This window comes from Halichoerus grypus, chromosome 3 (assembly GCF_964656455.1).
Source record: "Halichoerus grypus chromosome 3, mHalGry1.hap1.1, whole genome shotgun sequence".
NCBI classification, from domain to species: domain Eukaryota; kingdom Metazoa; phylum Chordata; class Mammalia; order Carnivora; family Phocidae; genus Halichoerus; species Halichoerus grypus.
Window position 1 is genome coordinate 65235169 of NC_135714.1, and position 17419 is coordinate 65252587.

Sequence of the window (17419 nt, forward strand, 5' to 3'; positions counted from 1 at the left end):
GCACCCATCACAGCTCAATGTTGCCTTCCCTATGCTTTCAGCTTTCCAGATGGAACATAGAAAATTTAGGGGACCTATCATTTGTGCCTGGAAACTCCTCAGAATTTACATCTAAGAAAAAGTCTCACCTAAATCAAAATACTCTGCATATCCTCCCGTCCCAGGGTGACATCCCAGTGAATTTCCACTGGCTTTTAGTCTAGTGATTTCCACTCCCATCTCTCTTGAAGCCAAACTCAGCTGGGCCTCAGTTACTTGCTAAGGGGGCCATTTCTCTCCAACAGACCATTTCTTGTTTTCAACTTGGCTTTCCTTTGTTCTGATTTCTATTTTTTTCTTTTCTCCCGTCTACCTATCTCTAAGTGCTTGCTCTCTGACCATACACTAATTCTGCCTTCTCCTCTCCTGGTTTCTTTCCCTACTATCCTTTAGTCTTTCCCCTGTTCCGCTTTCTCTTGCCTCATTCCCCTCCCATTGTCACCCATTCCCTTCCTCATCCCAATTCTCTCCCTTGTTCCTTTTAGTAATTTCTGCTCCTGATCCTTATCTTTTCTGTCCTGTTTGTCTTGCTTTCCCTCTTCTGATAAACCAAACCCGGCACGAAGAAAAGATATTTCTTGCCTGTGAAATTTTGCCATTCTACTTTAACAAAAACAAGCGCTGCCAGGAGACTTGCTTAACATTAATGAAAAATAAATATTTGCAGAAAGATAGGAAGCAGGACAAAAAGTACTTATTTACTATAGTGGAAGTTAAAAATTGATACTGTGAACTCAAAAGGAGACATTTCTTTCAAAAGTTCAGGAGCCAGGATTGGCAAACTCAGTGTTAATATACCTAGGGTCTATTGCCAAGTCTGTCCTATTGAGTATTTTTATCTAATGGTACTCAGTTTATCATTTCTATATGTGATTTTTGTCTTTCTGATTATTAGTTTTCTTAATAGCATAAATCTATTGTAATGTTTTTAAATGTAAAAGGATGTATCATGAAAAGTTATTCTCCCATCTGCCAAAACCCCAGGTCACTTTCCCAGATGTAACTACAGTTTAGGATATACAATTACAACATAACTTATTTCATTCACTAAATAATACATAATAGAGTGAATTCCAGTAAGTACTTATAAATCTATTTTATTCTTTTTCACTGTTGCATAGAACTCCATTTTATTAATACTCTATAACTCAGCAGTTCTCAAATTTTTTTGGTCTCTAATCAAACCTTTACACTCTTAAAAATCACTTAAGAGTCCAAAGATTTCTTCTTAGTTATATTGATACTTACATAATATTTACTCTATATAAATGTCTATGTATTAGAAATCAATTCTGAAAAATTTATAATATATAGTAAGATGATAACTGTAAGCCCACTGCATATTAACATAAATATATTTTGTGAAATTAATTATATTTTCTAGACTTAGTGTAAAAAATGGCATTGTTTTTATAATTTTGTAAATCTCTTTAATGTTTGGCCTAATTGAAGACAAATGGATTCTCATATTTGCTTTTGTATTCAATCTGTTACAAAATTTTGTTTTGGTTGAAATATGTAAAGAAAATCTGGCCTCACACAGATATGTAGTTGGAAAAGAGAGGAGTATTTTGATCGTTTTTTCAGATAATTGTGAATATTCTTCTCTACATAAAAAAAATCAAAGAGGTGGTAATTTCTTAAAGATTAGTTATAATACAGAATCTGAAATCACATAAATAAACTTTTCCTACTTTGTTACATTAAAATCTATTGGTCTATCTTACACTTTGAATGGATCATTTATCTCTGCATGTGTTGTAGTATCATGCAATAATCATTTGGAAAATAGGATTTACTGAGTTATGCAGATCTCCCAAAGGTTGGCCTATTTTATTATGTCATATCACAAAATAATATTTATTAATATCACCACCAATCTCCCCCAAAAGTCCTTAAGTACTGAGAACTTGTCAAGTTCCTGGAGGCTCTCCAAAATTCTAATTTTCTCTTGAAAGCTCAAATTTTAACATTGGTAAGAAATGTGGTCTATTATTTTCCTTGAAGTGATAAGTCCACTTATTTTTGAGGAAGTATCTGCCCAATAACTACAGTTTGAATTCTGAATAACTACAGTTTGCCTGTCAGTTTTTCAAATAAATTGTTCCATTATAGTTCAACTTGCAACTCAAACAATGGGATAAGTGCTTTTCCTTGCGATGACCCCCATACTTCATACAATGCTTTTTGCATGCTTCTCATTTTGTCACACAGAATATTAGAAGACAAGAACTCAAGGGACAAGATTTAATGAAATTGGTAATTCGCACTATCTCATCAAGGACATTCTTAAGTAAAACTAGCTTTTTTTTTTTTTTTTTAATGGGCATGTGCAGTGGTGAAGAATATAATGACTACCAGCATATCTTGGTGCCACTGTCTTGATTCATGCTAAGGTACCATCGGTTTTACCCACCATTGCTTTTGTACTATCAATGCAAATGTCAAAACAATGAAAACGATGAATAATGTCTTAGCATTATTAAGAAAATAGTTTTGACCTCACAGTCAGTCCCAGTGGTGTGTGGATCACATTTTGAGAACTGCTATTATTACTTATTTAGCCACCTTGCTGAACATTCAGATTGTTTCTGGTCCTATGCTAATACAAACTTTTTTTGTACAATATCTTCAAATCAATATTTCTGGATTTCCTATTTGTAAAACGATTTAAGCTTCAAGGGTATTAAAGAGCTAAAAATCCCTTATTTTCTGGCTCTCTTATTTTGACAACAAGTATGAGATCCTGTTAAAATGAAGATCAACCAGCTCTTACTTTTAAAATAAGACTCTCAAGCATATGAAGATGCAAGTTGACCTGCATTCTGAGATTCATGGGCTGAGAAGATTTCAGTCTATAAATTCTCTATAAAAGTTAAAAAAAAAAAAAAGGAATTTGAATAGAATTGTGCTGTTCCTTATTATTTGGGTTCTTTGGAAATTTTCAGATATAACAGAAAATGGGAATTGACTTAGAATGTTTTTTATCTGGGAATAATTGGATTAACATGGAACCTAAATCACTTAAGCATTCAAAATTATTTTCTGAGGAACCTACTGTTTATTTAGTACATAGTACTAATACTAGGCACTGCAGAGACAGTAAAAGTGCATTAAGGACAGATTCCGAATGCAAGATTACCAACAGTGGTTGAAAAGCTTTTGTCAAGTGAACAACTGCAAAGACCATACCCTGTTCTCTCAGTTTAAGAATATAGAATAGAGTGGGGTAAGGCAGTGCAATTATGTGGCCTTTCATGTTACTAATAATGAGGGTAACTACAGTCCTGGGGTTATCCTGGTTGTCTCAGCACGATGATTAACCGCATCTCCTTTCACTCTCAGTAGTGTGTGTGTTTGAGCAATAGATGACGTAGTCAGGTATAATAGTGGACTTAGAGTTACCCTCAAACTTTCGTCCTATCATGACATCTCTGCTATAAGCCACCAAGGACCTCAGGGAGAAAACTAACATTTGTGGAGCACCTACTGTATGTTCCGTGTGCTTTTTATACACATTTCATTCTATATGTGCAACAATCCCATGAGAGTATTACATCCTCATTTTACAGATGAGGAAACTGAAACTCAGAAAGTGTCCTAAGTTGACTAAGACTACAAACAAGTAAGTGCTTCAACTAGGACTTGACACCTTCTGTCTGATTTCAAAATCTATGTTCTTCCCCCAGTTTTTCAAAGTGGGTTTCATGAAACCAGCACTAAAATCATCTGGGTGATCATTTAGAATGTGGATTACTGAGCCTCACCCCAAAGCTCCCTAGCTGGAATCTCCCACAGTAGGGCCTGGATAGCTGCTCTTTAAATAAGCTCTCTAGGTGATTGTCATGCATTGGAACACTGAAGGACCACTGTTTTACATTATACCACCTTCAGAGCTGAGCCATCAATTCTTTCTTTAAACAAAAGATACTTTTCTAGGGGCGTCTAGGTGGCTCAGTTGGTTAAGCATCTGCCTTCGACTCAGGTCACGATCCCGAGGTCCAGGGACTGAGTCCCCAGTTCGGCTCCCTGCTCGGTGGGGAGCCTACTTCTCCTGCTCCATCTGCCCCTCTCCCCAGCTTGCATGCTCATGTGCTCTCTCTCTCTCTCTCTCATAACTAAATAAAATATTTTTTAAAAAGATACTTTTCTAATATTCAAATAAAGTCATGAATTAGTGGGGTCCAAAAGTCATAGCATAGATCCTACTTGTAAGCTCCAATTTCCTTAATTAATAACCAGGTATATATGTTGGCTACTTTATACACTTGATCCCTTAGGGTGATTAAGTTGACCATTCATTCTCTCTATGAACTGCTTCCCTTTCTGAGAAGTTTACCTGGGCCTCTCACAGGATTAGGTGGGAGTTTTTCTGTGAAAAAACCATTCTGTACATTCACATTGCAATTTTGGCAATGTCATCTGCGGTTATATAGAACTTTATGAACTTTAACAAAATGCCTTGGGATGAATTATTTTTCTGATTATTGATAAACTATGACTAGAATCAAATTCATCTGGCATTCATTGCAATAGAATCATTAAATGGCTATTGCTAAATTTATCTGAGATGCATTGCTCAATGCGAGCTGAATACATCCAATTCACATATTTTATTAAGAGAATAGGGGTGCCTGGTGGCTCAGTCGGTTAGGCAGCCGACTCTTGACTTCAGCTCAGGTCATGATCTCAGGGTTATGGGATGGAGCCCTGACACGCTCCATACTGGGCATGGAACCTGCTTAAGCTTCTCTCTCTCTCTCCCTCTGCCTCTCCCCACCCCTTTCATAAAAAATAGTAGAGAATAATAAAGATTAACTAATTCCACATGACGTGACTTCTTTTTCTTGGTCAGAAGGACTTGGGCCCCCTACATGCTATGACTTCTATAACACACTCCCGGTTTATAATTTAATGGATTTGAAAGGCATATCTTCTTAAGTTTGCCACAGTCTTGAATCTGCAAACAGAATGTTAGTGGTTACCTTCTGGAGTTTCTCATCTGTAAGAACATTTGAAATGTACTAGATCACTTGGAAACCTCCCTTTGTGTTATGCAATCCACTTCTAGGTCTCATTGCATGGGTTAACCAAGACCATGCTGTGATAGAAGCTCTTGCCCAGGAGAAAAGACTAATCTAGTACCAAGTCAGGCTCCACATTAAAGCTGGGAAGAGTTGCTAGATCAAAACAAATGTTTAGGGAGGGTAAGGAACGTCAACCCCATCTGGGTCAGACTCAATGGTCAAAGAGAAGACAGATCTGAGGGGTTTTAGGGGGTCATCTTATCTGGGTTTTAAGGTATTTGGCTCTAGCTGGCAATGGTATGAATGTCCAGTTAATGCTGGAAGCCCAGGAGGAGACCAGCAAGGGAGGCAAGAAGTAAGGTCCAGCTGAACGGAAAATGGTTACACAGAAACTGGGTAAGAAAGTCATCTAGGAATAAAGAGTTAAAGAAGGTAGCTAGGCACCAGAACCTAGGAGTCGGGCCAGGCAAGCAGAGTTGCCATGCTCATACAGTTTAAGGAAGGCTGTGGCTTGGGGCTCACAAGGGCATTAAGGTTCAGTGTAATCAGAGGTATGGAAGAAACACTGCTTCCAGACCCCACTCACTAATGAGCAGCCCTCTGGCTCTCATTGGCCTGGTGCCTTGGTTGGTCTGAGTTTAGAGGTAACACTACCATTAATAGCCATTAATTCATTTGTGTATTTTAATATAGTCTCTTGGCTGGTGCTTTTTTCATAAGCCATTATCAATGTCTTACTTAGATTCATCATCAAGGATGTTAAATGAGAGTCTTTTGTTGAATGCTTTACTGAAGCTACAAGAGTTATTATACCCAAAGGTGATATCTTGAACCACCTGTAGATGGGGACCTTAATTTATTGCATGCCAGCTCCAATTGGTATTTTGATGTTTTAAAGCTTCTCTGATTCACTTCGTTATTAGAATAAGAATGTATATTTGTTTTACAGGAGTCCAGATTGATTCCTGTCAAACTGGGAGAACAGAACAGTCAGAGCCTCTTGAAATAATAGCATGATTTCCTCCCTAGAATTCATTACTTATGAGCAAGGCATTTATACTGATGGCTTGTGAACAGTTTTTATTCTTGACACATTCATATTTTATCTTGGCCACATCATATGCAGGACATCTGAAAACTATTAAAAGAAGAAAATATTTTGGCCAGATTCGATTTCCAACAGTCTGAAGTAGAATTTGAGAAAAATACAAAGGTACAGGGCTATAATAAGGCCATAGAAAGTGATTAAGAATCATTAGACAGGAAACTATACTGACTTTGCAGGACTGGAGAATTTTCTTAATTATGATGCAAAATAGCATCAGTGTTTCTGGCTCCATCCTTCACATTAACAGTTCATGACTCTTTACATACAGGAATGGCACTTGGAGATTCCTGGCAATGATTCTGTAGTCTCAGTTGGCCTTCAGAAATGTGTGGCATTGAAACTGACCTGGGTTGACAGTACAGTGCTGTGTGATGTGAGCAGAAAAGGATGCTGAAAGTATGAGGCCGCCTGGTAAGGACACCAGTACTGAACATGCTTCATTACATACTGAAGTCAGTCTTGGAGACTTATGTGCATGGCCCCTCTCTGTCCTGCCTTAGATGAAAACTTATACACACATATACATACATACAACATGTAACATATATGTGTATATATATATATATTACACCAAAGGTAAAATGGATCCTTTCGAGTCTGCTCTTACTCTCTGCTCATTTTGGACAAAACTGTTAAATACTGCACAAAATTATTAAATACAGCAATGTGAGCTCCTGCTATTGTGAGTAAAGCCACAGGTCTGTCTTCTCCAAGAGCCAGGATCCAGATGTGACAGTAGGGAGGACAGTGAAGGTGCTTCCCATTAAGAAAATATCACACACCAGGCAAAGCATCCGACAACATGGGGCAGCATTAAATCAAGAAAGTTTACAACAGAAGTTCATTTTAGCATTAAGAAAATACCACACACCAGGCAAGAGTATCATTAGAAGGAACTCCTCTCAAGCCACCAGGTATGGATATTTCAGCCACCCCTACCTCAGGGTCACCAGGACTGGAAAAATAGGGATTCGTGATTCTTCTTGAATCCCAGCAACTGCCGAAGGCATCTGATATTTCTGTACCCACTAATATAGACAGACACAGCTTTGAAGAAAACATTCTTCCTGAATTTCATAAGATTGCGTTAACTAAGCAGGAAGGAGGGTATCATATAATCTAGTGATACCGGCTCACTGTTGTTACTATATTCTGTGAAAATGAATAAAGGAAACCTCATTCAAAATGGAATCAGGGGGTGCCTGGGTGGCTCAGTCAGTTGAGTGTCCCACTTTTGATTTTGGCTCAGGTCATGATGTCAGGGTCGTGAGATCGAGCCCCGCGTCTTGGGGCTCCATGCTGAGTAAGGAGCCTGCTGAAGATTCTCTCTCTCCCTCTCCCTCTGCCCCCCCACCGCCCCCACTCTCACACACTCTCTAAGAAATTTAAAAAAATAAATAAATAAAAATAAAAAATAAAAAACAAAATGGAGTCAGGAAACCATGAAGAGAAAGCTCTCAAGCTACCAGTCCTGACAACTTAACAGTCCAGCAGGAAGAAGGAAGATTTCCTCACAGCTGGGAAATAGCAAGCTGGCCTAGCCTATAGCCAATGACAAGCTACCACCACTTCCAGCTTTCGTTTTCCTCCGATGAACTTTTGCTCAAAACAACCCCTGCCAACCTTCTCCTTTCCTCTCTATAAAAGGATCCTCTCCTCCTTTGTCCTCCGCCCTTGCCTATGGTTTGCCATAGTTTGCATGTCCCGAATTGTAATTCCTCTGCTATTATTCTGAGTAAACTCGTTTGCTGCTCTGCCTCCAAGTCAGTCACCACCATGTCTCTGACAGAGGCTGAGAGGATCATCATCCTGTGGAGTGAGGTCTACACACAGGAGGGCCCCGGGGGTGCTGAGGTCCTGGAGATGTTCCTCCCCAGCTATGCCTGCTCCAGGCACTTTGACCTGCAGCCAGCTGTGCACAGCTGTGCACAGAGGATTCCAGGGTGGGGGCCGCCAGGGGCAACAGGGACACCAGCATGCCAACATGGCATGTGTCCTATTCGAGCTGAGAGAGCTGCATGCCTATATCCCGCAGCTGGACCCAATCAACATTGAGCTCCTGTCGCACTGTCTGCTAGTCATGGTCACCTTGTACTTCCCTGAGATTTTCCGGGCAGCTGACCAGGTCCATCATGTCCTGTGTTCTGACTGAGCAGTAGCTCTGAGGACAGACTTCGACCCCTCTGCTGCTCTAGGGGGTCTCCCAATCCCTCTTACCTCCTCTGCAGTGCACCAATAAATGAATCAATGTCTCAAAAATAAATAAAACAAACTCATTTGCTGCTTGATAAACTTTGCTGTTTAATTGTTAAGCTGGACCGCTCTGTCTGATTTCCTGTAGTTGTATCTTTCATGAGTGAGTGTGGGTTTTACCGAGAGCAGCCCTGCCTCAGTACTAACACACTTGACAAGAAAGTAGTCAGAGGCTCTCATCATTGTTTTAAAACAGTTGTTGGACATCCTGAAGTAAAGTAATCTACAGTCAACTGTGCTGTCCTATCTGTTTAAGGAGATGAGTATTCCAAAAAAGTGGATATGAATCTTTCTAAGAACATGACTCGTATCCTTGAATCCTCAAAATACAGATTAGACAGCCAAACCTAAGCAACAAGCAACAATGAAGATGTGGTCACCTTGCTAAAGGGCCATGCTGTTCTCCATCAGGGAATTAATCTCCCTGTTCTTCTGTTCAAAAGGATCACACTTCAGTCCCAAAAGTAGTAGTACGGGCTTGGTCAAGGACTCCCCCCGCTTGGCCCTGCCCTTCCTAAACACAGATGGACTTCGGTGGTTTTAGCAAATTAAAAGCAACTTTAGAGATTGCTTTTTTTTAAAAGACTTGATTTAATTTCTAAAAAATACAAAGAAAGTAGGTAGTTGCAAAGTAGTCGAGGAGCAAATAAAACTGGCACTTAATTTGCCAGTTGCCTCATGTCCAAGCAGAAGTCCAAAGAACTGGTTGGATACCACTAAAGCCTCCTGCAAAATTAACCTCCATTTATCTCTTTTTTTGATCTTAATGCTTAATGCAGGCCAACATCTGCTCACACATTAACTGTGGAATACTCCAGATCAAAGGGCCTCTGATTATCAGAGATTTCTTCAGAACTTAAATTTCACCAGTTCAACTTGTAAGATAAAAAGATACCTTAGAATAAGTACTGAATAAACCTGCTAGATATTCAAAGACAGCAGCATGGGGGAAGATGCTTATAACAAATACATGCTTATTTGTTTTCTACCTCACTGAAACAGAATGCAATAAAGCCACTTTCTTAACTTGAATACACTGAAAGATTTGAACTGAAAGTCATACATTACAGGTGGTTCATCAAGGTATATATACTTGAACAACTCTCATCTAAGGACATCAAAGCATCTGACAACATGGGGCAGCATTAAATCAAGAAAGTTTACAACAGAAATTCATTTTAGCATTAAGAAAATATCACACTATATGGGTTATAACCTCAAATAAAACTGCATCCTGAGGACCCATGTCTTTTTCATGGTTGGATCCCAGGCCCTGGCACAGTGCCTGCCTAGCACATGGCAGACGTGCAATCAATGCTTATGGAGGGAACCGTAAGTAAATATGATAGAGGTCTCACAGCACCACCCCCACGAGTGTAAGTAAACTCATTACTTGAGGAATGCATGGGGTAGCCCTGACTGCTGGGGTTTTGCTGTTATTTTAATATCCTAATTTTCTCAATGTTTACCCTAAAATAACAAGGGCGGTGATACCATAAGCTAATGCAGAGAATAGTGTAAAAAAAAGAAACAATGTTTTAAGTGAGTGTTAAGTTTTTAATGCACAGATTCACATCATGAATCTTACGAGAACCTCTACCATCATCTAGTACATTTTTAAACCTCTGCTTAAACCCTTCTAAATAACATAAAACACTGCACCTCACAAGGCAGTTCATTGCAATCTGGGCATAGCTCTGATCATTATAAAGATCCTCCTCACTTTGAACTGGAATTTGCCTCCTGTAAATTCAGCCCTTTGGTCCTTTATCAAAGACTTCTAACACCATGAGGATCCTTTGAGCATTTTTAAAAATTTTATTTTTTAAATTTTTCATATATTTTTAAATTTTTAATAATTGTTATTTTAGTATAGTTGACACATAATATTATAGTAGTATCAGCTGTACAACATAGTGATTTGACAATTACATCCATTACCAAACACTTACCATGATAAGTGCAGTTACTACCTTCTGTCACCATACAAAGTTATTATGATATTACTGACTATATTCCTTATGCTACACTTTTCATCCCTGTCACTTCTTCATTTTATAACTGGAAGTTTGTACCTCATGATTCCCTTCACCCATTACACCTAACCCCCCAATCTCCTCTCCTTCAGCAATCACCAGTTTGTTCTGAGTCTGCTTCTATTTTATTTGTTTGTTTTGTTTCTTAGATTTCACATATAAGTGAAATCATACGGTATCTGTCTTTCTCTGACTTATTTCACTTAGCATAACACCCTCCAGGTCTATCCATGATGGCAACATTTCATTCTTTTTATGGCTGAGTAATATTCCATTATGTATATATACCTATATACCATGAATTTACTGCTATGTCTTCTTTTAGGAGTCTTATGGTTTCAGGTCTTACATTTAGGTTTTAATCCATTTTAAGTTTACTTTTGCATATGGTGTGGGCTGCATGTAGCTGTCCAGGTTTTCTAACACCATTTATTAAAGAGACTGTCTTTTTTTTTTTTTAAGATTTTATTTATTTATTTGACAGAGGGAGACACAGCTAGAGAGGGAACAAAGCAGGGGGAGTGGGAGAGGGAGAAGCGGGCTTCCCGTCGAGCAGGGAGCCCGATGCAGGACTCGATCCCAGGATCCCGGGGATCATTACCTGAGCCAAAGGCAGACGCTTAACGACTGAGCCACCCAGGCGCTCCAAAAGAGACTCTTTTCCCCATTGTATATATTCTTGTCTCCTTTGTCATAGATTAATTGACCACATAAGCATGAGTTTATTTCTGGGCTCCCCATTCTTTTTTTTTCTTTGTTCTTTTAAATTTTTTTATTGTTATGTTAATCACCATACATTACATCATTAGTTTTTGATGTAGTGTTCTATGATTCATTGTTTGTGCATAACACCCAGTGCTCCATGCAGAACGTGCCCTCTTTAATACCCATCACCAGGCTAACCCATCCTCCCACCCTCCTCCCCTCTAGAACCCTCAGTTTGTTTTTCAGAGTCCATCGTTTCTCATGGTTCGTCTCCCCCTCCGATTGCCCCCCCTTCATTCTTCCCCTCCCGCTATCTTCTTCTTTTTTTTTTTTTCTTAACATATATTGCATTATTTGTTTCAGAGATACAGATCTGTGATTCACCTGGGCTCCCCATTCTGTTCCATTGATCTATATGTCTATTTTGGTGCCAGTACCATGCTGTTTTGATTATTATAGTTTGAAATCTGGGATTGTGATACTGCCAGCTTTGTTCTTTCTCAAGATTGCTGTGGCTGTTCAAGGTCTTTTGTGGTTCCATACAAATTTTAGGCTAGTTTGTTCTAGTTCTGTGAAAAATACTATTGCTTTTTTGATAGGTTTTGCATTGAATCTGTAGATCACTTTGGGTAGCATGGACATTTTAACAACATTAATTCTTCCAATCCATGAGCATGGTATATCTTTCCATTTATTTGTGTCATCTTCAGTTTATTTCATCAATGCCTTATAGTTTTCCAAATACAGGTCTTTTACTTATTAAATTTATTCTTAGGTATTTTATTCTTTTTGATACAATTATAAATGAGATTGTTTTCTTAATTTCTTTCTGCTCTTTTGTTATTGTACAGATATGTAACAAATTTCTATATGTTGATTTTGTATCCTGCAACTTTATTGAATTCATTTATTAGTTCTAATAGTTTTTTGGTGGAGTCTTTAGGGTTTTCTATATATAAAGCATGTCATCTACAAGTAGTGATAATTTTAGTTCTTCTTCTCCCATTTGGATGCCTTTTATTTCTTTTTCTTGTCTGATTTCTGTGCTTGCACTTCCACTACAATGTTATTAAAAGTGATAGGAGTGGACATCTTTGTCTTGCTCCTAATCTTAGAGGAAAAGCTTTTAACTTTTTACTATTGAGTATAATGTTAACTAAGGGTTTGTCATAAATGGCCTTTATTATGTTTAGGTATGTTCCTTCTATACCCACTTTGTTGGGAGTTTTTATCATGAATGGATGTTAAATTTTGTCAAATGTTTTTTTCTTCATCTACTGAGATGATCATATAATCTTTTTTTATTCATTTAAATTCAAATTAGTTAACATATAGTGTAATATTGGTTTCAGGAGAATTTAGAGGTTCATCACTTACATATAATACCCAGTGCTCATCCCAACAAGTGCCCACTTTAATGCCCATCACCCATTTAGTCATCCCCCTCCCCCGCCTACCTTCCCTCCAGCAACCCTCAGTTTGTTCTCTATAGTTAAGAGTCTATTATGGTTTGTCACCCTCTCTGTTTTTATTTTATTTTATTTTTCCTTCCCTTCCCCTATGTTCATCTGTTTTGTTTCTTAAATTCCACGTATGAGTGAAATCATATGGTATCTATCTCTGTTTCCCTGACTGACTTATTTTGCTTAGTGTAACACTCTAGTTCCATCCACATTGTTATAAATGGCAAGATTTCATTCTTTTTGATTGCTGAGTAATATTCCATTGTGATATTCCACATCTTCTTTATCCATTTTTCAGTCGATAGACATTTGGCTCTTTCCATAATTTGGCTCTTGTTGATAGCGCTGTTATAAACATTGGGGTGCATGTGCCCCTTCTAATCAGCATTTTTGTATCCTTTGGATAAATACCTAGTAGTGTAATTGCTGGGTCATAGGGTAGTTCTATTTTCAACTTCTTTAGGAACCTCCATACTGCTTTCCAGAGTAGGTGCACCAGTTTGCATTCTCACCAACAGTGCAGAAGGATTTCCCTATCTCTCTATCCTTCCCAACAGAGATGATCATATGATCTTCATCCTTCATTTTATTAAAGTGCTGTATCATGCTGATTGACTTACATATATTGAACCATCCTTGCATCCCTGGAATAAATCCCACTTGATCACAGTGAATGATCCTTTTAATGTATTTTTGAATTTGGTTTGCTAATATTTTGTTGAGGATTTTTGCATCTATCTTCATCAAGGACATTGGTCTTTAATTTCCTTTTTTTTAAATAGTGTCTTTGTTTGGTTTTGCTATCAGGGTAATGCTGGCTTCATAAAATAAATTTGGAAGCATTCCTTCTGTTTTTCTTTTTCTTATTTTGAAAGTAAACTCTATGCCACAAATGGGGCTGGAACTCATGACCCTGAGTCTATCAACTGAGACAGCTGGCACCCTCCTATTTTTCTTCTATTTTTTGAATAGTTTGTAAAGAATCAATATTAATTCTTCTTTAAATATCTGGTAAAATTTATCTTTGAAGTCATCTCATCTTGGCTTTTTGTTTTATGGGAGTTTTTTGATTACTGATTCAATTTTGCTACTAGTAATTTGTTCAGATTTTCTATTTCTTTCTGATTCAGTCTTGGAAGATTATATGTTTCTAGGAATTTTTCCATTTCTTCTAGATTGTCCAATTTGTTGACATATAATATTTCACAGTAGTCTCTTAATCCTTTGTATTTCTGTGGTGTTAGTTATAATTTTTCATCTTTCATTTCTGATTTTATGTGTTTGAATCTCTTCACTTTTTTTTTTTTTTTTGATGAGTCTGGTTAAAGGTTTACCAATTTTGTTTATCCTCTCAATGAAGTAGCTCTTAAGTTTCATTGATCTTTTCTATTTTTTGGTCTCTATTTCATTTATTTTCACTATGATCTTTATTATTTCCTTCTACTAACTTTGGGTTTTGTTTGTTCTTTTTCTAGTTCCTCTAGGTGTAAAGTTAGATTGTTTATTTGAAATTTTTCTTATTTCTTGAGGAAGGCTTCAAGCATTCAAAAACCATTATTATATAATCTTTTTCCTCCCTACCCCAAAGTGAATACCCTTATCCAAGATAAATATTTCTGATTCCCTAAGACATGGTTTGTGTACAGTCTTTTCTACTCTGGGCATGTTCCAGTCTGCTGTGTTTTTCCAACATGAAATACTAAAACCTAAAAAAATTATTTTGGACTTGCCTTGCCTATATTCATTGTCTTGGACATGCTTAACTCATATTTTGCTTGAAATTAACACCTCAGAGATGTTTTTATGTCAACTACTAGTAAGCAGAATTGCCCTATCTTTTATTTTCATGATTAATTTTTTGTTTTTTTAGAATTTATATTTATTTATATTTTAAAATTTTTCATTGTACTGGTTTTGGAATGATTTTTCAAGCTACCATTACAGGCTACTGAGACTTTTCGAATCTTGTGTCTGTCATTCTTGTGACATATATCATATTAGCTCATCCTCTCCTAAGCCAACAGTGAAATAAATTCTAAACAGCCCAGGGACTTCTACCTGAACCATATCTCAAGCTTCTCTGAGGCTCTATGCAAGAGGAATTTATATACTGTAAATGTGTTAGAGCTAAGATTATCTCTGATCATTTTGATGTCCAGAACTGACTAAATCCCTCAGGGCTTTTGTTTCCTCCAGGTTCAGCAGGAGCCAGTTTCAAACTGTGTGGGAATCTTTTCCTGCTAGGCATGGTATTTCATGTTAGTCTAATGTCTTATTTTTGAATAAAACCTTAAGAGTCTTCTAACTTTTCCTTTCTCCCTTAGCGTAGATCTGATTTTATTCCTCTCCCAGCCTCTACTTCACTCTCACCCCAAAAGACTATTTTTTCTTAAGAGATTCATGTTAATTCATCGAGAGAAAAGAAATGGGAGGGAAGGAAGCCAAAACCACCAAAGTGGAGAGAAAGATGCAAGTGTAAAGGGAGATTTTACTTCATGTCTGGAAATTCCTTAATTCCTCCTCTGCATCTCTACTGTTGGTATTTTTTTAACATAAAGCACAGCTGACAATTTGAAGTGTGTAAGTAGAAGCAAAACACAGCTCATAGCAAAATGATGGTTTAATGAAACCTGGGTATTAGAGTTCTGTTTCAAGTCAACTGGGTATTATTTTAACAAACTTGCCCAAGTCCTAAAAATTTAGAGCATGGTTTACAGTTAGATCTCACACTCAGAGATCCACTACCTACAGGCTCTGACTTGCAATCAGGGGCATTTATCTGATTTGGTTCAGGCAAAGCAGTATTGTGTATGGCTGAGCTTATTCAGGAATAAGTCAGGAGCCTTGGAGCTTAGCCCCTCCCTTGTTCTGTGACTTTAGGTAAGTCACTTAATTACATGGGCTTGCTTCAACCTTTGTAAATGGAAGTGATGTTGAATTATATCATCCTGAGGTCTCTTTTAGTTTTAACACCATTATCCTTTAAAATAATTTTTTTTAGTATTTTGAAGTTTATTATGTTTGTAATTATAAAATAATGTGTTCATTGAAGAAAAATTAGACAAAATGAAGGAAAAAATTTTTGTGATATCATTGAACAGAGACAACAGCTATTAATATTTTGGTTTATTGCCCTAATTCTACTTTCTATCCCTGCATATTTCTACATAGCATTTAAATACTAGACACATTTATGATGCTTCTTACCTAGGGTTCCTCCAGCCTAAGGATACATATCTTATACCAAAGTGATCTTTCTGGTCATCAGAATCAAGGGTGGCCCATTCTTAGACTGACTAAGGACCTACAAAGTCAGACCTACCTGTGGTCTGACTCAAAAAGATGAGCTGATCCAATCAGTTTAGGAATTTGGAATTGGGAGACTCAGAGGTGAAGCCAGTGAGCAAAGCAAAGACGAATAAGCTAAGATGAACACATGTGAGATACAATAGAAAGTAAGGAAAACATTTGGATTTGTGCAAACTGAAGTTATGAGACAGGAAAATCTATGTTTAAGGAAAGAAAGTAGTCCCGGTAGAGCGAGAAGTATGGAGAAGGCATGTAGAGAGAAAATTTGACAGGGAAATTCAGTACCCAAGAAAGGAGCTTTATGCTCAGTGATTTTCCACATTCAAATTCCAAGAGATCCCTCCATCCTTGATTCCTATAATTTGATTCTCATGAGACTTCTTTTTTTAAAAAAAGATTTTATTTATTTAGACAGAGAGAGAGAGAGAGAGCGCGAGAGAGGGAACACAAGCAGGGGGAGTGGGAGAGGGAGAAGCAGGCTTCTCGTGGAGCAGGGAGCCCAATGTGGGGCTCGATCCCAGGACCCTGGGATCATGACCTGAGCCAAAGGCAGATGCTTAACAACTGAGCCACCCAGGCACCCCTCTCATGAGACTTCTAAAACATACTTAAAGCCCCTTTTATCTGAAGTGGTTCAATGTTGCCGACAACCAAAAGAGAACTGACTCAATTTAAGTTTGCACTGACATTTTTTATTGACTTATAAAATAGCTTCCCTAAGTTATTACATATTTTTTAAATAGTTTTTAATGGATAGATAATATTTCATAGTATGGATACACTGTATAAGAAAGCTAAATGACAAAGTTGATTACTCTTAATGCTATTAAAATTATTCAAAGTATTAAGAACCTGTTGCCCAAATATTCTGGAAGAGCTCCAATATTCTTTAAGAATCCTTTTCCTACTATAAGTGGCAACACACACACACACACACACACACACACACACACACACACACACCAGCTTAGTGTGGAGACATTTAGCCTTCCTTCAGATAATTCCTTCAGTACTGTTTTCCTAACTGAACCTATTACACATGCATTTATGAGGACACAGTGGGTATTTTCCAGCTTCCCCATGCCATTGTAACTCAGAATAAGGCAGGCATAGCCCCACCCTAACTTGATCTTAGTCATGGGGCAAGAAAATCTGGGATAAAGGCCACTGTGAAGTCCAGATGAGCAGGTTAGGCACACAGAAACAACACAGGCACCTAAACCCTAAATCTACATTTTCTTTGTAATGGAAAGATTGAAAGAATATATAATGCCACAATTGTTTTTGAAAGGAAAGCAGAAACTGTATCAGTTCACAGATTGGCATCAATGCTTGGTAAAACCTCAGACAAGCTGTGAGGAATCTGGGCTCCTTTCTCTGTTTCAAAATATATCAAATGCTGCTCTTTGTGGATTTGGAAATTTTCTGGGGGAAAAAAACGTTTATCACCTTCCTTCATACAAATTTCCTTCCTTCATA

The 17419-nt window shown here is 37.6% G+C and overlaps 1 protein-coding gene across 5 annotated transcripts in view; it reads right to left on the bottom strand.

Annotated features, from left to right (window-relative positions):
- RASGEF1B (RasGEF domain family member 1B) overlaps nt 1–17419 on the bottom strand; it is a 632901-nt gene that overhangs the window by 112707 nt on the left and 502775 nt on the right. The window lies entirely within an intron of this gene.